The sequence below is a fragment of the Pyrus communis genome, chromosome 10, assembly GCF_963583255.1.
Source record: "Pyrus communis chromosome 10, drPyrComm1.1, whole genome shotgun sequence".
NCBI lineage: Eukaryota > Viridiplantae > Streptophyta > Magnoliopsida > Rosales > Rosaceae > Pyrus > Pyrus communis.
The window spans coordinates 598,637-623,118 of NC_084812.1; the positions used below are offsets into that span (position 1 = coordinate 598,637).

Consider the following 24,482-nt stretch of genomic DNA (forward strand, 5'->3'; position numbering starts at 1 on the left):
CACGATCGAATTTTAGGAATGCAATGCAACGAGCGGAACTAAGCAGCAAGTACTAATCCTAGAAGAATTATGCTTATTTCTTTTCCTATTTATATTCGTAGGAGGTTAAGGGATATGGATGGTGCGTTGCGTGACTATAATATTACATGTTATTCATATGATTCAATTGCGGCAAGCCTTGCTTGTATTTCTCTCCCACTTCAGTTCAATTCTCTTGTCTTTCATCTCATCAGATTCATGCCGGTCGCCATGAGAGATCAAGGTCGTGATCATACTATTATAGCTAAAAGACCTCGCATCAGTACAATAACCTAGTCATCCCCAGTAGCAGCGCCACCTCCACCGGCCTTGGCCTTTGATGATCATATTCATCACCCTAAAAGACAAAATAATCTCAACACCAGTAGCAACCAGGCCATCATCAAGAAATGTGGATGATCTGCCAGAGTTTTTATTGGTTGAAATCCTTTGTAGACTCCCTTGTTTTAAGTTTGTTTCGCAATGCAAACTGGTTTCCAACGTGCACTCTTCATTCAGATCCTCATTTTATCCGCCTTTCCATATGCGTTCAAAAGAATCGTAAGAAAAAGCCAAAAGGAAATGCCATAAGCATAGAAGGGGAGGAATTCCTTAATAGAATTTTGCCATCCTCTAGGCCCCTAGCTCAATTGTTCAAAATTCTTGTGAGTATCCACGGTTTGAAACAAGAGCCAATTGTGGTAGGTACCTACAATTACTTAGTTTTATGCTGCGCAATCATGTTTAGTCAATGCGATTACTACATCTGCAATACAATCAATCTAGTGGGTTCCTTTTCCTCCTCCACCTCAAGTGTATGAGTATGCAGCGGGGGGGTTCTCGTGCGATCTTCCCTACGATAACTATAGGAAAGATGATCAGCGAGGGGACATCATTGAGATTAATGTGCATTATAAGTACGGGGTTGTGAGATTAATTCATCCTAGTGTTGATGACAATGCCGATGATGATGTAGTTTCCAGCGAACTTGAAACTCAAATCTTAGTTTTTGAGATCAGTGAATGGACGCAGTTCATTTTATCATTCCCATCAGCCCTTGCGGTAGGAGACCTGCGTAGAGAGTATGGCGATCGACATGAATCTGATCAAATGAAAGAAAGGAGAATCGAACTGAAGTGGGAGAGAAATACAAGCAAGGCTTGTCACAATTGAATCACATGAATGGCATGTAATATTATATAGCCACGCAATGCACCATCCATATCCCTTAACCACCTACGAATAAAAATAGGAAAAGAAATAATCCTAATCTTTCTAGGATTAGTACCTGCTGCTTAGTTCCGCTCGTTACATTGCATTCCTGAAATTCGATTGTGCTAAAAAAAATCTTATAAGGATTTGTGGCAAGATGCCGCGATGTGAATGGTTAAATTTTTATTGAAAATTCAAATATGGATTTTTAATAAATAAAGACAAGTGACGTGATATGTGTACATTTTTTACAAAACGTGATATTATCATAATGTTTCTTGTAATTACTATTTTGAAACTTAATAACTTATTTTGAAAATAACTTTAAATCTAATGGGTGTAAAATTTATCTTTAGCCCCACTTTTAACATTTGTGTTTTTTTAATGGTTTATTTTATTTTAGGTGAAGTATCTTTATGCATGGTGTCACGTTCCAGTTTGCACAGTAAAATTCTGTCCGCTTTGGGTCACGAATTTGTTGTACATATAAGGTACATCATCTCCTCTTCCTCAAGCAATGTGGGATCTTACAATCCACTCTCATTAAGTAGGCCTTTTATTTAACCCATGTGAAAGCCACGTGATTGGCTAGGGTTGTTGGAGAAAATAGGCAGCAGCGCCTTTTATAAGGCTTGATGCATTTTTGGTTTCATTTAGCAGCAAAAACAGAGAGAGATTAAAAGGTGCCGCAGCATCATTTTGGGGAGAAGAAGAAAATGTGCTTGTCTCATTCAAAATGAAGTTGTATTTGTTGTAATAGCTTTGAGCTTTGTATATAGAAGAAATTAATCACTCTATTTGTTTCTTTGGTGAATGAGTTTTTGGGTGTATTGGGTTTTTGGGTTGTGAGATTGTCAACCCTTTGTAACACTCCTGTTTGGTTGATAGTGGATTATTGGGTGAGCTCCTACTAATCCGAGTACAGTTACATTGAATGTTGAGAAATTTCGTTAAAATCTTGATGTTTTATTCTATTTTTATTCTTGCATTCCTTTTGATATATTTCATGTGAGTTGGCCTCGCGTAAATGAGAAGTTGTTTGGGTACAAAGATGAGGTACTTTATATTAGTAGTTTATGTGACTTGTATTTCATGATTTGTTGATACCTTACTTAGTTGTTTCATGCATCCATTTTCTAGTAGTATAATTAATGACTTCCTAATCTATTTCAGGGATTAATGCTTAAAAATGAGGAAATTGAGGGGGTAAACAAATTAGGCATTAAGAAATTGCTGTGCCGTAATAAGATTTACTCGTGAGTCTAGATCACACTGCTTTATTCCATCGATTTGAATCAGATGACAGTTGTAGAGGACTACTTGCAGAGCCAAACAGATGTGAAAGGTTTGTAATGTTTTTCCTTCTATGTATTTATGCTTTTGTAAGATATCTAGTGTTTCAGTTGTAGTCAATGTTCTAAAAGACGCTAGGTGCTAGTGAGGTAGATATATTATGAAGTATTGCAACATTAGCACAATCCTTGGCGCTCAACCAATCTCATCGATGACCAAACCAAAGCACGGCTCCGCTAGCGGCCACCACCGCCACAGCTTCCGCTTTCAAGAGGTTGAGCCGGGAGGGAAATTGGATTTGCAATTCATTTCATTTCTGAGTCAGATTTAGCGGTGGGTGGTTAAACTCAATGCCTGATATCTAAATTTTGGTTTCTTTTTCTTTGCTTTTTTTGGTATAGCAACAAAGCCCTCTCTCTCGGTGCTTGAGATTCATGGGTGCTTAAGATTCATACATTAATTTTATTTGTTTTTATGATCTGAATTGAATTGTATTGATTCATAGGTGCTTAAGATTCATACATTAATTTTATTTGTTGAATAGCTTACTTTAAAAAAAGAAAAACAGTGACACAAAAACTTAAATTATGTAAACTAGTTTTGATTAGGAAGAAGTACAAATTAGTAAAAAGCTATAGTAATTGTTCCTTCATAACAAGTCAACCGAAAAAGAGAGAATTCTCACGGTATCTGTCACGTATTAACACCAATTTACACCAAGGATTTGAAAAGTATCTATAGTTAGTTACTACTCATTCATACCATTTTTTTTTTTAAAGAAAAAAAAATTCTCGTAGCATGTGTCATTTATTAACACGTAAACAATTTACGAAATCTTCTTCAACGATTCAAATTTAGTATCAAATCAATTTCTCGTAAATAAAATTCAAGTCCAGAAAAAACAAGATAGAATCTCGGGGCACACATCGCTTATAAACACATAAACAATTTACGGTAAGCATTCGAAAAGTATATGTAGGTACTGCACCTTCATAACAATTCAAAAAATTAAAAGAGAGAGAATCTTATCTTATAACACGTGTCGCTTATTAAGACGTAAACAATTTACGAAATCTTCTTCAATGACTCAAATTTATTATCAAAATCAATTTCTCGTAAATAAAATTCAAGTTCTTCAACATCAACTAGTGATTGCCGGGGCAGTTTCGCAAATGAAAACCATTAGTGAAAGAAACAATTAAATAAAACTACATGAAGTGAAATCTTTTAAGTAGATAACGACTGTTACCTCGACGAGTAACCCGCTGCAAATAAATGGAAGCAGCAAATCTGTTGCTCCTCCTGAAGCTAAAACAAGTTCCTCTCAAAGAAACAAAACAAAAACCAACAACATATATAGAAGAACATCAAAAACTCTATTTGGGCCAGCCTAGATAAAGCTAACACAAACCCTAGCTGTTTAATACATTCATTCACCTTGGAAACAAAGAAAAAATCTTACCCAAAAAAGGGCAGTAAATCAGAATCCAGGAAAATCTGGCAGTTGTAAAAGGTAATTAATGGCACCAGAAAAAGTTTATAAATTTCTGTCCATATTTGGCACTGCGCTGTGACCCACGAGGGCTTACGTTTCCTCTTTCCACCTCCAGATTTCACAACAAAACCCGGATTTGAGTTGAAACCGGAAAATTTGGCTGTCATCATCAATGAATACAAACAAAAGAAAATCCAATCAGCAAGTTCAAATCATTACGAATACGAAAGAAATTGGGTAATGTTAGGGAGATTAAATTTGGAGACAAAGTTTTGAAAACTAAAGAACATGAAAATTGACGATTGATTTATTACTTTAATGTCGGTAAACGTGTTTATTTTTATTGGTGACACATCATTTAATTTGCAAATTTACTCTCTAGATTTAGTCTCCCTATCATTACTTGAAAGAAATTAATTAGGGTAATGTTAAGAAGACTAAGTTTATAAACTAAATTTACAAACTAAATGATGTGTCACTAATTGTAATGAGCACGTTTATCAACGCTTAAGTAATAAATCAATCATCAACTTTTATGTCCCTTAGTTTTCAAAATTTAGTTTTCAAATTTTATCCCCCCTAGCATTACCCCATATTATTGTCTAGGTTTTGAAGAAAATAATACTTTCTCATGGTGTGGCAGACATGGCCAAGCAATCGGCTAAAAGGGTGTGCTCCATTTTTTAGTGTCTGGAACACGGGCCGTTACGCCATTATACAAGTATCCCTTCACTTTTATAATGACATATAGCATATATGCCCATATTTCGGACACATTGAAAAATCTCTCGTTTGCATGGTATGTGTAGTATATATTATTTAATTAATTATTATGATACACATATTTATGGTATGTATGTATCAAACTATCTGGGCATTAATTTGTTTCTTTTTGTATCGTAATCCTTCTGTCATCCCCTTTTTGTATGGTAATCCTTCTTCTGTCATGTCCCAAAAGAGGAGAAAAGGGAATGTCGGAGGGTCTGCGTGGGAAAATGAAAAAAAAAAAAGAAAAACAATTGCTTGAAAAAAATAGAGATATATATAGGGGACAAATAAATAAATAAAATGCAATGCTTATTTTCTTGGAAGAATGAAGGAAAGAAATAAAAGTGCACCTGGAAATGGAAGCTGATGAGATTGTAGCTATGTAGGATGTCACCTAACAAACCCAGCCAATATTAGATCAAGCAACCACTGAATATGAAAACAAGAAACAGAACACCGTCAACACTAAAAGGAAAAACATACCCCATAGTACTGCAAGTTCATTTCAACCAAGACTTGCAATCTTTGAGATAATCACAATTTTGCTTGCCATTAGGAGAGAGAACAAAGCTAGAAATCACTTTGTTACCATAACTGGAAATGTTAAACAGCAAAGGAAACAAGGAGTGTTTTCAAGATATTATCTCCCAGCCAGTCGTCCTCCCATAATCTAATACCTTCACCATTGCCCAGGACAAACTCGCAACAGCTCAAAAAAGAAGGGTAATTGGAAGAAATGTTGTCTTTCCAAGGATTCCATGTGGAACCTCTAGTAACAATCCTGGTGTCCCACCCATTAACCGTCCCGTGTTTACTCCGAATCACAGCATACCAAAGGGATAGGAAGGAGGAGGATTGTAGCTAACAAAGTGGTAGTACAGGATCAGCACACCACTGACTTTGACACTGAAGTGCTCATAAATAGTATCAAAAGGCAAAAGAGAGAGCCTCTTACTTATTTCAACAGCATCAGGGGTAATCAAACATGTTAAGCATAGACAAGACACAAGAGAAATGGCACCAGAACAGATAAAAACCAAAAACCTTGGTTTTCTGCATCAACAAATGAATGAGAGAGGAGTTTCTTTTTACCTGACAAAGAGGGCAACACTTGATCTGGAAATCGCTGATTTTGACACTGGTGCATAAATAGCATGAGAAGGCAAAAGCAAGAGTCTCTATACATTACAACCTGCAACGAAAATGAAACATGTTAGTATGTTACTGATAATCAGAGACAAGACACAAGAGAAATAGCACCGGAAATATAAAATCCAAAAACCTTGGATATTTGCATCTACAAAAGACTGAGAGATGGATTTTATTTTTACTTGACAGCGAGGGTAGCACTAGAATCAGGAAACCGCTGATTTTGACACTCGCGTGTTCATAAAAGTATCAAAAGATAAAAAACCAAGTCCCTATATATTACAACCTGCAACGGGGTGAAATGAAACATTTTAGTAATAAGCAGAAACAAGACAGTAGAGAACTAGCACTGGAAAAGATAAAGGCCAAAAACCATAGTTTTCTGCATCTACAAATGGCTGGGAGATGCATATTATTTTAACCTGACAGAGAGTAGCACTAGATCACTGGTGTGTTCATAAATAGCATCAAAAGGAAAAAGCAAAAGTCCCTATATATTACAGCCTGCAATGGGGGAAATGAAACATTTTAGTAATAAGCAGAGACGAGAGTAGAGATATGTAACCGGAAAAGATAAATGCCAAGTACCATGACTTTCTGCTTCTACAAACGAATGAGAGATGGAGAACATTTCTCCCTGACAAAGAGACTAGCACTAGATCAGGAAATCGCTGATGTTGACACCGGTGTGTTAGTAAATAGCATCAAAACGCAGCAAGAGTGTCTATATATTACAACCTGAAACGGGGGAAATGAAACATTTTAGTAATAAGCAGAAACAAGACAGTAGAGAAATAGCACTTGAAAAGATAAAAGCCAAAAACCTTGGTTTTCTGCATCTACAAACGACTGAGAGATGGATATAATTTTTACCCGACAAAGACGGTAGCACTAGATCAGGAAATCGCTGATTTCGAGACTGGTGTGTTCATAAATAGCATCCAAAGGCAAAAGCAAGAGGCCGTATGGACTTTCAACTGCCCCAAAAATGAAACATGTTAAACATAAGACAGAAGAAAAAGGGCACATGAAGGAAAATATGAAACCAAAAATCTTGGTAGTCAGAACAATAAAAGACTGAGAAGGAATTTACTGACAACGCGGGCAGCAGTAGATCAGGAAACCGCTGATTTTGAACTTAGGTGCTCGTAAACAAGGTCAGAGGAAAAGGGAAGACCTCTTATTTATGAAGGAGGCCAATGAAATGTACAAGATGTACACAACTGGTGAACGAGCCTATACGCTGGAAATGGTGAAGCTGCTTGATCCAAGGAAAGAGTACTTTGGGGATAAACTGACGGTACCGAAGAACACAGTCTGGATGTTGTGCCTGGACAAGATAGTGCAGTCCTAATCCTTGACAATACAAGATATGTAAGTACTTTTTTCCCAGTTGATTATTGCTTAACAGAGAAATCTTTAGAATCTGTATTTGAAGGTTTATGTGTTGTAGGAATGGACAAAGCACTCGGAAAATTTGCTATTGGTTGAAAGGTAGCAGCCTAGATTTGGGAGCGATGAAACCGAATCTCAGGGCGCTCTCGCAACGGTTCTAGAAGCACTCAAGCAAATTCATAGAATGTTCTTTCACGTTAAGTGCAGTTTTGTGTCTCAAACGTTAAAAGATTTTGAGTTTTTTTGTTTGATTTTATGTTGTCGTGTTCTAATATATTTTTGGTGAAACGACATCTACAAGAACTGGAGGGCAGTGATGACAGAAATGTGAAAAAGGTGTTGTTTCTTTGCCAGATTACAAAAAATAAAAAAAACACCTTTTTCACATCTCTGTCATCACTGCCCTTCGGTTTGTTTCACCAAAAATATATTAGAACACGACAACATAAAATCAAACAAAAAAACTCAAAATCTTTTAACGTTTGAGACACGAAACTACACTTAAAGTGAAAGAAGATTCTATGAATTTGCTTGAGTGCTTCGGGAACCATTGCGAGAGCGCCCTCAGATTTGGTTTCATCGCTCCCAAATCTAGGCTGCTACCTTTCAACCAATAGCAAATTTTCCGAGTGCTTTGTCCATTCCTACAACACATAAACCTTCAAATACAGATTCTAAAGATTTCTCTGTTAAGCAATAATCAACTGGGAAAAAAGTACTTACATATCTTGTATTGTCAAGGATTAGGACTGCACTATCTTGTCCAGGCACAACATCCAGACTGTGTTCTTCGGTACCGTCATTTTGTAATATACTGTTCCCAAAGTATTCTTTCCTCGGATCAAGCAGCTTTGCCATTTCTAGCGCATAGGCTCGTTTACCAGTTGGTTACAAGTACATCTCGTACATTTCATTGGCCTCCTTCAGGAATGTCTTCACAAAGGGCCTTAACTTGGTCATATTCATAACATCCACTTTTGATACATCTACAAGTATCATAAGCAAAGTTAGATGATGTAAGTAATTGGGCAAAAACATTGGAGCATGCACAAGCATGAACACATGATAAAGACATTCAAAGAATTACATCAACTAAAATCTAATCAACCTAGTTTTATGTCTGAAACATGCTACTGAAACTAATGCAACAACTTTGCAACTGTTAAAAGTAGAGAGCCTCTCTTTAATCTGCAAAATTCCTGTTGGACAACATATTTATCTCTAAGGTAGGCAATACTCTTCTATATATTACAACCTGCAACGAAAATGAAACATGTTAGTATGTTACTGATAAGCAGAGACAAGACGCAAGAGAAATAGCACCAGAAATATAAAATCCAAAAACCTTGGATATTTGCATCTACAAAAGACTGAGTGATAGATTTTATTTTTAATTGACAGCGAGGGTAGCACTAGAATCAGAAACCGCTGATTTTGACACTCGCGTGTTCATAAAAGTATCAAAGGGAAAAAAAACAAGTCCCTATATATTACAACCTGCAATGGGGTGAAATGAAACATTTTAGTAATAAGCAGAAACAAGACAGTAGAGAACTAGCACTGGAAAAGATAAGGACCAAAAACCATAGTTTTCTGCATCTACAAATGGCTGAGAGATGCATATTATTTTAACCTGACAGAGAGTAGCACTAGATCACTGGTGTGTTCATAAATAGCATCAAAAGGAAAAAACAAAAGTCCCAATATATTACAACCTGCAATGGGGGAAATGAAACATTTTAGTAATAAGCAGAGACAAGAGAGTAGAGAAATAAAACTGGAAAAGATAAATGCCAAAAACCATGACTTTCTGCTTCTACAAACGAATGAGAGATCGAGAACATTTCTACCTGACAAAGAGAGTAGCACTAGATCAGGAAATCGCTGATGTTGACACCGGTGTGTTCATAAATAGCATCAAAACGCAAAAGCAAGAGTGCATATATATTACAACCTGCAACGGGGGGAAATAAAACATTTTAGTAATAAGCAGAGACAAGACAGTAGAGAAATAGCACCTGAAAAATAAAAGCCAAAAACCTTGGTTTTTTGCATCTACAAACGACTGAGAGCACCAGATCAGGAAATCGCTGATTTCGAATAGGGCAAGAATGCCTATATATTACGACCTGCAACGGGGGAAATGAAACATTTTAGTAATAAGCTGAGACAAGACAGTAGAGAAATAGCATCTGAGAAGATAAAAGCCAAAAACCTGAGAAGACTAAATTATCTTTTTCCCCCTCTTGTGATTGACAAGTTTTTTTAATATGTAGTTTAAATATGTTTTGTAAAGAAATTATTTAAAAAGAAAATAGAACTCTAACAATAAACCAACCACCAATGGAGGGGTTATGCTTTTGTTGTTTAGTTTCTATAGTTTTAAATTTAAAATTCAAAATCTAATTTAATTGTAAATTTTGGAGTTATCAACAACTAATAATTCTAAAAGTAAATGCATAAATGGTATATAAAAATTTCAGTGCATAACAATAAAAATAAATATGACAAAAAAAAAGGAATTATAAATAATCGAATTGATTTTAATTTTAACTAAAGAATTTTTCCTTTTTATGGGTATTAGAGAGAAGCTGACTCAAATATGAAGAAAAGTTTGTAACGAAAATAATTCATCTCAAGGGTAACCCAAAACAAAAGCAAAAGCAAAATTAACACTTGGAATTGAAATCTGCATTCAAAATGATGGCAGACTTGTAACCAAGTAGTGATTGATATTCAGATTACGTGGACAATGAGAGACGGAGCATCTGATCCCGTGCTATGCTGTACGGGAAGGAGTAACAGGTATTCAACTTACTGACAAGATCATCCGTGGACGAAGACATCGGAAGAGTTATCTCTTGGGGAGGAAACGACTGTTCGTTTATTGTTCATGATTTTATCCAGTTCCACCACCTTTTGCTTAAGTTGTACGGACAGACGAAAACTGCTTGGCTGAAGTCGTTCCATGACTACGTAAATTCTCAATTAAGCAGTTTTTTAATTCTTTACGAAAAAAGTTTCTTAAATATATTATTCGTCCATCAGGGGTTTTACCGGGGAGCATAAGAATATTTTTAGGCACCAACAAGGTCTATTTCATAGGGAGCGACCGGAGTTGATTTCAGAGATTAATCCAGTGGTCAACCAGGGAAGAAGAGGGAGAAGGCTTATAGATCGGGTTATTTCAGTTGCAGTATTTGATTGACATATATAGGTTGTTTCAGTTTCGAGTATAAAATTGTTGTTTTGTAATCAGTTTGAGAGGAAGAAGGCTTAGCATCCCTCCCAAATTGATTATAGAACAACAGTTTTATACTAGAAACTGAAACAACCTAGATACTTCAATCAAATACTGAAACTGAAACAACCCAATCTCTAAGCCTTCTCCCTCTTTTTCCCTGGCTGACCATTGGATCACATCTTTGAAATCAACTCCGGTCGCTCCCTATGAAATAGACCTTGTCGGTGCCTAAAAATATTCTTTTGCTCCCCGATAAAACCCCTAATGGATGAATAATATATTTAAGAAACTTTTTTTTCGTAAAGAATTAAAAAGCTGCTTAATTGAGAACTTACGTAGTCATGGAACGACTTCAGCCAAGCAGAGTTCGTTTGTCCGTACAACTTAAGCAAAAGGCGGTGGAACTGGATAAAATCATGAACAATAAACGAACAGTCGTCTCCTCCCCAAGAGATAACTCTTTGGATGTCTTCGTCCACGGATGATCTTGTCAGTAGGCTCGTTCACCAGTTGTGTACAATTACATCTCGTACATTTCATTGGCGTCCTTCAGGAATGTCTTCACAAAGGGACTTAACTTGGTCATCATATTCATAACATCCACTTTGAATACATCTACAAGCATCATAAGCAAAGTTAGATGATGTAAGTAATTGGGCAAAAACATTACAGCATGCACAGGCATGAACACGTGATAAAGACATTCAAAGAAATACATCAACTAAATCTAGTCAACCTAGTTTTATGTCAGAAACATGCTACTGAAACTAATGCAACAACTTTGCAACTGTTAGTAGAGAGCCTCCCTCTAATCTGCAAAATTCCAACAGGACAACTTATTGATCTGTAAGGCAGGCAATACTCTTCTATACTACTTACTTTAACCATGTATAACTGGAGAGGACAAACAACAACTCACTAAGAAAAATGTATACACTAAAACTGAAACACTAGATATCTTACAAAAGCATAAATACATAGAAGGGAAAACATTACAAACCTTGCACAACATCTGTTTGGCTCTGCAAGTAGTCCTGTCCAGCTGTCATCTGATTTAGATCGGTGGAATAAAGCAGTGTGTGATCTAGATCCACGATCAAGTAAAGCTTATTACAGTGCAACAATTTCTTAATGCCTAATTTGTTTACCCTCTCAATTTCCTCATTTTTAAGCATTAATCCCTGCAATAGATTAGGAAGTCATTACTTATATTACTAGAAAATGGATGCATGAAATGATTAAGTAAGGTATCAACAAATCATGAAATACAAGTCACATAAACTAATAATATAAAGTAACTCGTCTTTGTACCCAAACAACTTCTCATTTACGGGAAGCCCACACACAATACACATATCTTCAAAGGAACCGGGATGAGTACACTTCGAGGATACTTCTGCACATATTAATTAGCATGGTAAAGCCAAACACAACATTGTGGCGGAAAGAAGTATTTTACTAAAACTAACCGAGCCAAAATAGTTACCTACTTTTTTTTCTACAAACAGTGACCAACGAGTTTCCAAAGTCTTTCCAAGATCCTGTACCGCAAGCAGGGTAATTGATGAGTTGTATATTAAAGCTTTTTAACACCTTTCTTAATAATTTACCGACACAAACACACAAGATAGAAACAAAATGACAATGAAAGAAGGAAGAACAAGTACCTTTTAGTATCATCTCTTGGCTCCGAAGAACCATCCAGGTCTCTCTCAAGTCTCAAGAAACCGGGCAAATTCTGACTCCGAAGAGGACTGTGGCGAATCACTGATCTAAAATTATTCAGTTGTGATTTATGAATACCCATATACAAATAAAATCATAGAAAATTCTTAAAAAATTTGAAAAGAAAAAGGAATCTCACATAAAAAATTAGTACAAACGCAAACGTTTAGAGCAGCTCCACCCCCATTGGGGAAGGCCGGCTCAAAGCACACAAAATAGGCCAGCCTTCCAATTTTGTGCTCCAGCCCAGCCTAATAGGCTGGCACCCAATCCAAGCCAATCTCTTTGAATAAGACATTGTAAAAACTCAAGATTTAAAAACGATGAAAACAATGAAGAAGGATTATGAGCTAAAAAAGAAGGATTCAGTTTGGTGTATGAATGATGATGGATGTAGGGTTTATATGGACAAAAAAACAAAAGATAAGGTTCTGGACAATGCCACGTGACACTACGTGATTGGTTGAAAATCTGATTGAAATCTTGGGTAAATTATTGTAAACATATAGTAACACGTGGCGCATTGGGATTGATTGAAAATTTTATCAGAAATCTATCCACAAAATAGTACATTCGGATAATGACAAGTGGCGTGACAACATTGGTTGAAAATCTGATCGAAATCTTGACTAAATTATTGTAAACAGATATTGACACATGGCGCGTCAGGATTGGTTGAAAATCTTATCGGATATCTATCCACGAAATAGTCCTTTCGGATAATGACACATGTTGTGACAAAATTGGTTAAAAATCATATCCCAAAATAAAACTAAATTTTTTTTATTTATTATTTTATATAAAAAAATTAATAATATTTTAAATAGACTGAATGCCAACGCATTTTGTAAAGATGGAGATCGTTTGTACCAGCGTATTTTTTAGCAGTAGAGATGCATTTGGTCAATTATTGTTCATTGAGTCCATCACTGTTCGCTGAGTAGATTAAATAGGCTAGATGCCCGCGTATTTTTTAGAAGTGTTGCAGCGATTATGCGACAATGTTGAATGATGCCTTTTAGGGTTGCAGCGTGGGAAAATCTCTCTTGAAATTTTTGAAAATTGGGGATGAGTTAGGGAGAAATTTTTCTGAGTACCCGGTACACCAGGCAGTTGATGTACCCCACAAAGGGCCACATGACACGTAGCCCTTATTTACCACCCAACCATCTTTCAGAAAATAAATTAAATAAAAAACAAAAAAGAAAGTTAATAAGAAAACTGACCCAGTTTCTCGTCCCGGAGTCCCCGATCTCCGCCCCAGCCCCATCCATCTGACATCTTTACACCATCGTCATAGCTTCCCCAATCTTCCTCCCCCTCCGATTCCTCACAGCTCCCCACGACAACCATCGCCGCTCGGGGTGCGGCCCAACCATGTCCTCGTGCCTTTATTGTGCGCACCTTTCTCCCGGTGCTCAAGAACTGGCCACTCTACTTCCGTCGCGAACGCCCTGCAGGCCATAGAAAGACCTGGCTAACTCGACCTGGGATCCGGCGATCTGCACGGCTTAACGGAACATAGATTTTTTTTAAAGGACAATCAAAGAAACCAAAAATTAAAGGAGAAAAATAGCATATTTGGGGCAAATTCATATCATGATGATGAAGCAGCATGAAAAAAGAAGATGATGGTGCCAAATCTTTAGTTGGGTGATGAAGGCTGTAGCTTCGGTGCAGGTACTGGTGACATTTCAGTCAGAAATTGCTCTGCTGTGTTGCAGACCAAGACGGCCGGGAAGAGGAAGAGAGAAAAGAGAGGGGCGCCAGTGCAATAATATTAAAATATTAAATTTTTTTTTAATCTTTAATTGTGAGTCCTGGATTAAATCGAAGGTAGAAAAATCCAAAAAAATTATAAAAAATTACAATTGTTTTGTCAACACACTTACCACGCTTAATAAATTTACAACGTTGAATCATCTTTTCATTTGACTTCATTTTTTTTTTTTTTTTTAACAAATGATATTATCTAGGAGTTTTGATTTTGATTTTTATTTGTTGTGATAGAAGATTAAATAGTTTTTTCATCATTTTTTTTATTGATAAAGAGAATTTTATTAATGTGTAGTTTAGATTATGCTTGTTTGTAATGCTATGCGTCACTTTGTATTTAAAATGAAATTATCAGAGTTAAATATAGAGTTTTATTTTCAAATAACAAACTTACTAAGTACATACCTACAAGATATAAAACATGAAAAATATATATTTTTCATTAATAATCGTGTTTTTACTCTTGCCCCTTCCTCTTCTTAAACGGGTGAACAGTAGGAGAAATTTCATTGGCCCTCGCTGACGTGGCACAAAGCTAGTAAGAGTTACTAGCATAACTCCTTATAGAACAAAAGTTACTGGAATCCACTAGTTTGATAGAAATTCTAAAGAGTAATGTTGATTAATTTGGTAAAGGATTAAAAACAAAGGATAATAATCATGGCTTAAATAAGCCATTTACAACCTCTTTGGACAACTAAAAAGACTTAGAAAATTAAAACAAAAATAAATCATATTAATCGGACAAAAATCGAAAAGTCTACAATTTAATACCAACTTTAAATACTCCTTTTTTCCTTTACTTTTCCTCGTAGAAATTCACTCAAATCTTGTCCTCCATCACTTGCCCTTGCCCACCTAAAACGGGAGGACTTGCTCTTACGTGTGGAAGGTGTGCCATAGAGACATATGGTCCTACACTGGTACACTATATTTTTGTCATTTATTTCAATTCAACCAATCTTATGTCCATTTTTGTACATCGGAATCATTTCTTATTTGTTAGTTCTTATAATTTTTCTATCAAAATTTACACTGATCATACTTTCAAGGATTACTCATCTGAACATTTTTACACACAAGTCGTTACCACACCAACCACAACAACAATGACAAAAGACACGAGTAGTTGGCGAACAACAAACTTTTTATTTGTTTTCTCTTTATATTTGTAAGAACTACAAAGTAATTTTTTTTTAAGTTGAGCAATAGCATTAGTAGCTAGGTTAGAAGTTAATTGTTAGGTGTAAGAGAAATCGATGAAGATCAAACTTGCACCGAAGTACATAAACTTGAATGCTTTCCAACACTATGATAAAAAAACCATTTGCCAACGACAAAGTAAATTAAGTAAAATAGTTATTGATCACAAAAAAAAAAAACTAATAAAAGATATCTAGCTGTTTACAGCAAATGATAAAAACAAATGACATTAAAAAAACTAGAGTGAGAACCCGATATTTGGTACGTAACATCCCTAGCGTCTAGAATTATTTCCTTTTGTTTGGTAAATATCCACTTGCCTTTGTCTTAGACTCCTCAATTGTTGCCATGTTTCATGAGCTCCTCCTCCTCCTGCAGCAACATCCCCATTGCTCCCACCGCTCGACGAAACCACCATTTCTTCACAAACACCAAACTCCCTCATCAGACCCATCGTCTCAAAATTCTCAACTGGTTCTGAAAATTCCATCTTTATCCAAGCCTCTAGGGTTTTGTCCTTTTGATTGTTTTGCACTTTGTTAAGATAGAGACTGATGAGTCAATTTCATATTATATATTTTATCCTAGTCTTAGTATACTTTGGTTAATAATTTGGAAGAATTTTAATACTTTGAATTGTATTTCTAATATAGGACTTTTGACTTCTTCTGGAGCAAAACATGGTCAAATGGATGAATTTTGGAGTAATTCCAATTGGAGGACATTCGTGAGTTACTTGGCTTGATCGTATCAAAATATCAGATTTTTCTACCGAGCGATGATTTTCTGACAATAAAATAAAGGAGCAATGTGCAGTGCTGGAATAGTGACGTTTTGGGCTTGAGTTGCGTTTTTGGAGCCCAAGATGACCTCGGATGGTTTCGTGGCCTTCTGGAGATGTGTTCAGAACGTCCTAATCTTCAAAACAAGCTATTATGGGCCGGATTTGGTGGAGATTTGAAGCTAAAACGTGGCTGAACAGTTTTTGTGCAGCTTTTCCTAGTTTAATTTGGACTTTATTTTCTATTTTATTTTATTATTATTTAGTTTCTTAGTGGGAATAAAATACTTGATTGTTAGGGTTTGTGTGCTGGTTTTTAGAGAGATATTAAAAGGCTTTGGCCGGTTCTAGTTTTGGGGGGAGGCCTTCTTTTATGCAACTTTGGGGAGACAGAGAACTTGGCTAGGGTTCTTGGAGATTTTCTACTTTAAGGTGTTTTCATTCTTTTTATTCTTAATAATATTTTCAATTATGAATATTCGTAACTAATTCCTTTTGCTAGGGTGAACCCTTGAGCCTTAGCATGAATATGTAATTTTTATTTAATTGCTTGTGATTGATTCCATGCATACTTTGAATCATTGATCACCGTGATTAAAATTATCTAATTGTCTTAATGCCTGATCACCATTAGGATATTTAGAAAAGTAATTTAATGCAATTTTGGTCGGAAGGTTCCCTGAAATTGACGTTGGCTTCTTGTGATTAATAATTGTAATTTCACTTAAGATGAACACCACGTCTTAATGGTTGCATGGTTTTTCAAAGGGTTTTCATAAAGCATAATGAGTCTCTCATGTTCAGATTTGATCCGAACGTCCAGAAGGGTTGCATATTAGATATACGTTTTATGTTGGAGGTTCCAAGTAGAATATAAATTAAGAAAACCTAACCTTCAACGTGGCATGTGTAGATCATAAGTAATAGGTAAAAATACATAGGATTGTTAGGTGATGGTGGAACCCTAATGCTTTCTTAATTTGATTTTTCCAAAACAGTTTTCTTTCCCTTTCATCTTTAATATTGCATATTAGTTTATTTTTATTAATTAGATTCGTTTTAATTTAAGTAGGTTATAAAACCAATAATCTCAATTTTCTGCTTTACAATAATTAATTGGAATTTGGTTTGTTTTGAATTATTTAATAATCCCTATGGAGAACGACCTTGCGAGAACCATTTTATACTACAACAACCTTGTCATTCTTGCAAGTAATATAGAAGTTTTTAACCCGTTTGCGTGTGTGATAAAATCTCTATCAGAGACCATACTTGTTCCTCAAGATAAGAAAACCTAATTTAGTATGGAATCAACAAAGATTACTATAGAGACTCGGTTTGACCTGAGCGGCAATTAATTACACTTCTAAGAGCAATATCTGCGAATTATATGCAAGCATGCACAAAATATCACAAAACTTGTCAGCTAAAAACCATTAAGAGTACATTAACCCATTTCAGTCTAACATCCTGTAAGTTCAAAGTGACCGTGAGCAAAGCTAGACACAGAAGATATCCCGCCCTTTTATTCATCAGTCTTGGATACAAACATGACACAAACATTCATCTCTTTATTTTAATTACTAAAAACATGATACAAACATTCATCCCTTTATTTTACCAAATCAGGTTGAGAGGTTTGGCCTGGGCTCGCCACGTTGTGGTAGTTGACGGACTGGTGTCGGCCACCACGGATGCACAAATGGAAAGAGGTGCAAACAACATATTGTCCGATTTGTAGACACCTTTGACATCTCTCTTGTACGAGTATTGCACCTGATAACGTCTTTCTTGTTCCAGTCTCTGGTATTATCTATAACCAGATAGACCAAGTCCTCGTTATTCGGGTCGAAAACCACCGCTCTAATATGATTTATATTTGGACTAATCACAACCATTTCTTCATCCCCCAAGTATACGCTCTTATAACGTCTCACACACAAACTGCCTGCTCCCCCGTGGATCATGACCGTCTGATCACCTTCCTTTGCTTCATTCACCTCCCAAATAGACAGAGTGCGAGTAGGAGAGTAGTACACGCACATCCGCAGACGCCCATCAAGCGTAACTAGGCAATCCATTAAACCGGAATCCCACTCGCCACACTCACTGAAAAAGCACTTATAATGAGTTCTAGATAAACTAGTATTATCACTGTTGTCGATCATGAACGGATCAAACCCAATAAGAAACTCTCCTCCACCGCCCAGCCAATACATCATTCTGTTGGAAGCAACGCCAATGCTCTCTCTACACAGGTCTCCTACCGCGAAGGCGGAGGGGGATGACAAAACGAACTCCCTCCATTCACCGGTCTCCGAAAAGAAGATCTGCGCTTTGATTTCGCAGGAAACTACATCATCATCATTATCATCATCAACACTAGGATCAATTAATCTCACAACCCTGTACTTATATTCCGCATTAAGATGGATGATGTCCCCTTGCTGATCATCTTTCCTATAGTTATAGTAGGGAAGATCGCAGGTGAACCCCACCGTTACATACTTGTAGACTTGAGGTGGGGGAGGAAGAGGAACCCACTGGACTGTGTGTGGATTGCAGATGTAGTAATCGTGCTGACTGTACTCACTTGCACAGCACAAAACCAAGTCGTTGTAGGCACCTACCACAATTGGCTCTTGTTTCAAACCGTGGATACTCACAAGCCTTTTGTGTTAGAATAAGCATTTAGTCCCAAACTAAGATTACGATAAACAATAAGATAATTTAAATGAATGAATCAGTGTGTATATATATACATACCTGCAGAAGCCATGAGGTAATGCGAACACACTTAAAAGAAGTTAACAGAAAGTCTTCTACTCACTCAGCCCTTATGTCCAATACTAGCGATAGTCTAGTGATCGAGTGAACGTATTTTCTGGTGAGCAGGGACGTTCATATTTATAGGCTATATTCCTAACGTGATCCCAGCTATCATGGGATCAGTTAATACCTATTATCTTTTACATCAAATTTGGGATAAGGTTTAACGGTCCCACAAGCCCTCAATTTCAGGAGATTAGTCTCCCACAATCCCTTAAATCCAGGAGATTAGTCTCCCACAATCCCTCAAATCCAGGAGATTAGTCTCCCACAATCCCTCAAATCCAGGAGATTAGTTGTTGACATGGTCATGACTTCTAATTGATTCAATCCACGTTTTTAGGTATCCTTATCATGATACGGAAGTTCAAAACCTAACATTCTCCCACTTTTGAACTTCCGCTTATCATGTTCCTTGTCCAACGCATTAAACCAATCCCTTCAGTGATCACTTGAATCATTTCAACCATACAACAATTCATATCTGCCATGAAGAGTTTCAAAGAGTTGAACCCCAGAAAATTCGTACGTTATAATTTGTACTAACACTCTGAGATCACATCCCCCAAAACTGCTCATGCATGATATTCACAGAGCAAGCAGACATATTCAACATGTCATTCATTCACACTCCCACTGATCAAGCCAAACATCATTGTCAAGCTTTTATTTAGCTCCAACGATAAGCCTTTTATAACGACCAGCTCATTAAACCTTGGTTTGATCAGTAATTCATCATTTCATAAAACTGCACATATATATTTGTACATATACACAGTAGTCGAAACAATCATATTGAATTCATTGTCATAAAATAAACCAACATATGAATACAATAACTCATGCTTATTAAGCTTTCATGAAAACAGAAAATGATGAGAGAAGTTAACCTTCATTCACGCATCACATAAGCATCAAAAGATTCCACAACACCCATGCACGTAACATGATCTTTAAACACTCCAACTCCAAGAGGTTTTGTGAGAGAATCTGCCAGCATTTCCGATGTATTAATGTGCTCAATGGAAACTATCACAGCCTTCACCTTTTCTTTCACTGACTGATATTTCACGTCCATCAACCTCGCTGCATAAGATTTTTTATTGTTTTTGGAGAAGAACACGGCTGCCTTATTGTCACAGAAAATGACAATTGGTCTTCTTATGCATTCAACAACCTGCATTCCAGTGATGAGATTCCTCAAGAAGCTAGCTTGTTGTGAGGCTTCAAAACATGAAATATACTCAGCTTGCATTGTTGAAGTGGCCAAGGTTTTTTGTTTTGCACTTCTCCAAGATATTGCACCGCCAGCCAACAGGAAAATAAACCCACTCGTGGACCTCCTGTCATCCTCACAACCTGCGAAATCAGAATCACAGTAGCCAACCAATTCTAATTTCTCAGATTTCCCATACACCAACATGTAATCTTTTGTCCTTTGCAGGTATCTCATAACCTTTTTAGCTGCTGTCCAATGCTTTTCTCCTGGATTTGCTTGAAATCTTCCAAGCATACTTATGGCAAAGGCTAAATCCGGTCTAGTGCACACTTGAGCATACAATAGACTGCCAACGATAGACGCATATGGCCTGTTAGCCATCCCTCGCATTTCAATCTCATTACTAGGGCATTGAGACTTGTTTAATTTATCTCCTTTGCTCACTGGTGCTTCACCCTTTGAACAATCTTGCATGTTGTACCTCTTGAGCATTTTCTTAATATAGGTCTTCTGTGAAAGACCCAAAAGGCATCTGCTTCTATCACGAATAATTTCTATACCCAAAACGAAGGAAGCCTCACCCATATCTTTCATTTCAAACGTTCGTGACAGTAGTTTCTTTGTTTCCAGCAAGAGATTAAGATCATTACTTGCTAATACAATGTCGTCAACATATAGAATTAGAAAGATAAACCTCGAGCCACATACCTTGAGATACAAACAATCATCAATTTTGTTTTCAACAAAACCAAAACTGGTTATTTTCTCATCAAACTTTAAGAACCACTGCCTGGAAGCTTGTTTCAGCCCATAAATCGACTTTCTCAGTTTGCACACCATTTGTTCTTGCCCCATTACAACAAAACCAGGTGGCTGGACCATGTAAATCTCCTCATCTAACACTCCATTTAGGAACGCAGTTTTCACGTCCATTTGGTGGAGTTCTAGATTGTAGTGAGCAACTATAGCAAGGATGATTCTGAGAGAATCCTTTGAAGAAACAGGTGAGAATGTCTCAGAGTAATCCAATTCTTCCCTTTGAGTATACCCCTTTGCAACTAGTCTTGCTTTATGCCTCTGAACCTTTCCTTTTAAGTCTTTCTTTGTTTTGTATACCCATTTGCATCCAATGGGTTTTATGGACTCATTTGCTTCTGTCAAGACCCACACTCCATTCGAATACATGGAGTCCATTTCTTCTTGCATGGCTATCTTCCATTGCTCAGCCTTTTCACTTGTCATCGCTTGCTTGAAGGTGACTGGATCAATCTCTATGCCTTCCTCATGTTCAGTTCTATCTCCATTTGCTTGCTGAAAATCAAGTGAGTCATCGACAGTCTTCTCTAGTTTCTCAGCTTCTCCCACATAAACAAGAAAATCTCCTGAAATTGGAGACTTTCTTGTACGTTGAGGCTGCCTCCTTGTTGCAGGAACCATTACTGATTGCATGGTAGTTGTACCATGATTTTCATCTCCATTATATTGCATGTTGCAGACTTGTGTATTGCTGCTGCTTGATGCATGCTGGAAACCAGTAGCCCCACCAAAATCACTTTGATAAAAATCTTCATGGACTTGGTTTTGCGTGTCAAGAGTTGCAAAATCAATTTTGGTTGATGACATTGGGGAAATTGTTGTCACAGCCTCTTCTTCTTCTTCAAAAATAAAATCACAAGCCTTATCTCCATTTGATTCTTCCGCTTCAATAAACCTTGCACTATTTGTTTCAAATATTCTCGTATGTAAGGTTGGAGCATAAAACCTGTACCCCTTTGATCTCTCGGGAAAACCAATAAAACTGCAGCTTACAGTCTTAGAGTCAAGTTTCTTTGCCTCTGGATTGTACATTTTTTCTTCTGCCTTACATCCCCATACATGAAGGTGATTCAAACTAGGTTTTCTTGAAGTCCAAAGTTCAAATGGAGTCTTGTGCACGGATTTACTTGGGACTCTATTCGATATATAATTTGCCATTTTAAGAGCCTCACCCCATAGAAACATAGGAAGATCAGTCGTACTCATCATGCATCTCACCATTTCGATCAAGGTCCTATTCTTTCTCTCGGCTACACCATTTTGCTGTGGTGTTCCTGGAGTAGTATATTGAGCTTGAATCCCGTTTTCTTCCAAGAACATGGCCATTGGACCCTTTTGTTGACCTTTCTCTGTGTACCTGCCATAATACTCCCCTCCACGGTCCGATCTCAAGATTTTAATTTTCTTTTCTAGTTGTCTTTCCACTTCATTTTTGAAATTTTTAAAACAATCAAACACTTGATTTTTCTCGGATATTAGATATACATATGCATATCGAGAAAAATCATCAATGAAAGACACAAAATAGGCATTTTTGTAGATTGTTTGCGTGGAGAAAGGTCCACAAACATCTGAATGGACGACTTCTAAGAGGTTAAGACTTCTTGTGGAACCAATTTTCCTTGTGTTTGTTAATTTCCCTTTCCAACAGTCAATACAATTTTGCATATCATTAAAATCCAACGTTGGAAGCATTTGTTCTTTAACTAGAATTTCTAATCTTTGCTTGTTAATATGTCCAAGCCTTCTATGCCAAAGCATTGAAGACCCTTCATTAGTCAGAGACCTTTTCAAAGATAAATTTGATTCCACTGTCAAACATTTTGAATTTAACATTACTTGACAATTCAACCTCCAAAGATCATTGTTTAAAAAACAAATACCAAGCAAAAGATTCATATTACTTTTCTTATAATCCGTACACTTTCATCATCCCCAACAAAAACATAACCGTCTTTTACAAGCTTTGAAGTAGATATTAAACTTCTAGTTAACCTAGGAACATAAAGAACATCTAGCAACTGTAAAACGAAACCACTTGACAATTTGAGCTTTAGGGTGCCTATTGCCTCCACAGCTACTTTATTCCCATCCCCAACGTGAACATTATAGACCTCATTTCTTGAAAATTCTTTTCTTGTGAACCCCTGCAAGGAATTGGTAATATGCACCGAACAACCAGTGTCAAACCACCAAGAATTTGGAGGGATTTCAACAAGATTAACATTAACACAGACAAAAACATTTTCAATTTTATTACCTTTCTTAGGTGCCCATTTCTTTCGTTTATCACAGTCCCTCTTCAAGTGACCAAATTCTTTGCAGAAATAACATTTAATATTTTCAATGTTGCCTTTAAAACCTTGAGATCCTTGGAGGATGATGGAGTATCATTTCCAGCAGCATGAGAATAGGAAAAAGGTTTATATGGCTTACCAGATGTCGAGATAGTTTTCCTCGTAGTCTCTGCCTTTATGAAATTCACTGTTTCATTTGACACCTTTTTGATCCTGCTTTCTTCTTGAACACATATGGAAATGAGATCATTCAGACTCCACTTCTCCTTTTGTGTGTTGTATGACGTCTTCAATTGTTCATATGCATCTGGGAGGGAATTAAGGGCCATATGAACAACAAAAGCATCATCAATGGGAACCTCCAGGTCTGTGAGCTTCGCAGCAGCCTCCACTAGCTTCAGAATGTGTTCTCTGACAGTGCATTTCCCATCATATTTCAGAGTTGTCAAGGTAGTCATGAGGTTTCCCATCTCTCCCTTCTCTGAAACCTTAAATTTTGCCTCAATTGCCTCCAGGAAATCCTTCGCTTTGTCAGTTGCAGGAATGCCTCCTCTAACAGCTTCACTAATGGATCGTTTGATCACCAATAGTGCCATGCGATTCGCTTTCTCCCATTTTTCAAATTTCAACCTTTGTTCAACGGTGCTATTGTTATCCAGTGCTTGTGGTTCATCTTCCCTCAGTGCCAGATCGTAGTCCATTAGTCCAAGAATAATCTCCACATCTTGTCTCCATTTTTTGTAATTTCCTCCACTTAAAGGCTCAATAGAGGAAAAATTCATTGAAGTGGGATTCACTGCAGAAGCTGCAGAAGCCAGACATTATGAAAACAATGAAGTAGGGAAAACACAGTAAGATACAACACCTTTGGGTGAGGAACATTTACTGCAAGAACTTAATCCATGCATAGCCATTTAGTTATTTGTTAAAAATATTTCAAAACTCAAGTCTTTAGACAAGAATCCGAAACACAGTTAACCATTCACCAAACTATGCCCTATTCCATTAATCGAACCATTCATACGTTGCCTTCTTTAGAAGATCTTATATGCATGTTATGATTAAATGAACTACGAATTCCCATACTTCTGATTTCTTAGTTTAACATTTCAATATGAACCCATTTTGATGTAGTTCATACGATCAATTATACTAAGAAAAACAAATCCACACACGATCCTCCTTTATTCTGCTGTCACTGCAGAACACTGCAGAAGTATAGATACATATATACAAAAACTTGAATCTCAGTGAGACTAAAA

At 36.7% G+C, this 24,482-nt stretch overlaps 2 long non-coding RNA genes across 3 annotated transcripts; both read right to left on the bottom strand.

The window, feature by feature from the left end:
• Nucleotides 1–4,502: 4,502 nt before the first annotated feature.
• Nucleotides 4,503–6,891, bottom strand: LOC137746415 (uncharacterized). Of its 2 annotated transcripts, XR_011069845.1 has the most exons (6): nucleotides 6,809–6,891; nucleotides 6,524–6,673; nucleotides 6,069–6,439; nucleotides 5,879–5,978; nucleotides 5,137–5,215; nucleotides 4,503–5,001 (listed from the first exon to the last, which is right to left on the bottom strand). It is a non-coding gene; the product is annotated as an uncharacterized lncRNA (long non-coding RNA). The 2 variants fall into 2 exon arrangements; XR_011069844.1 differs by having other exon boundaries at nucleotides 4,503–5,978.
• Nucleotides 6,892–8,656: 1,765 nt separating this feature from the next.
• On the bottom strand, nucleotides 8,657–12,114 carry LOC137746413 (uncharacterized). Its single transcript, XR_011069843.1, has 3 exons — nucleotides 11,575–12,114; nucleotides 9,371–11,189; nucleotides 8,657–9,284 (listed from the first exon to the last, which is right to left on the bottom strand). It is a non-coding gene; the product is annotated as an uncharacterized lncRNA (long non-coding RNA).
• Nucleotides 12,115–24,482: the final 12,368 nt, after the last annotated feature.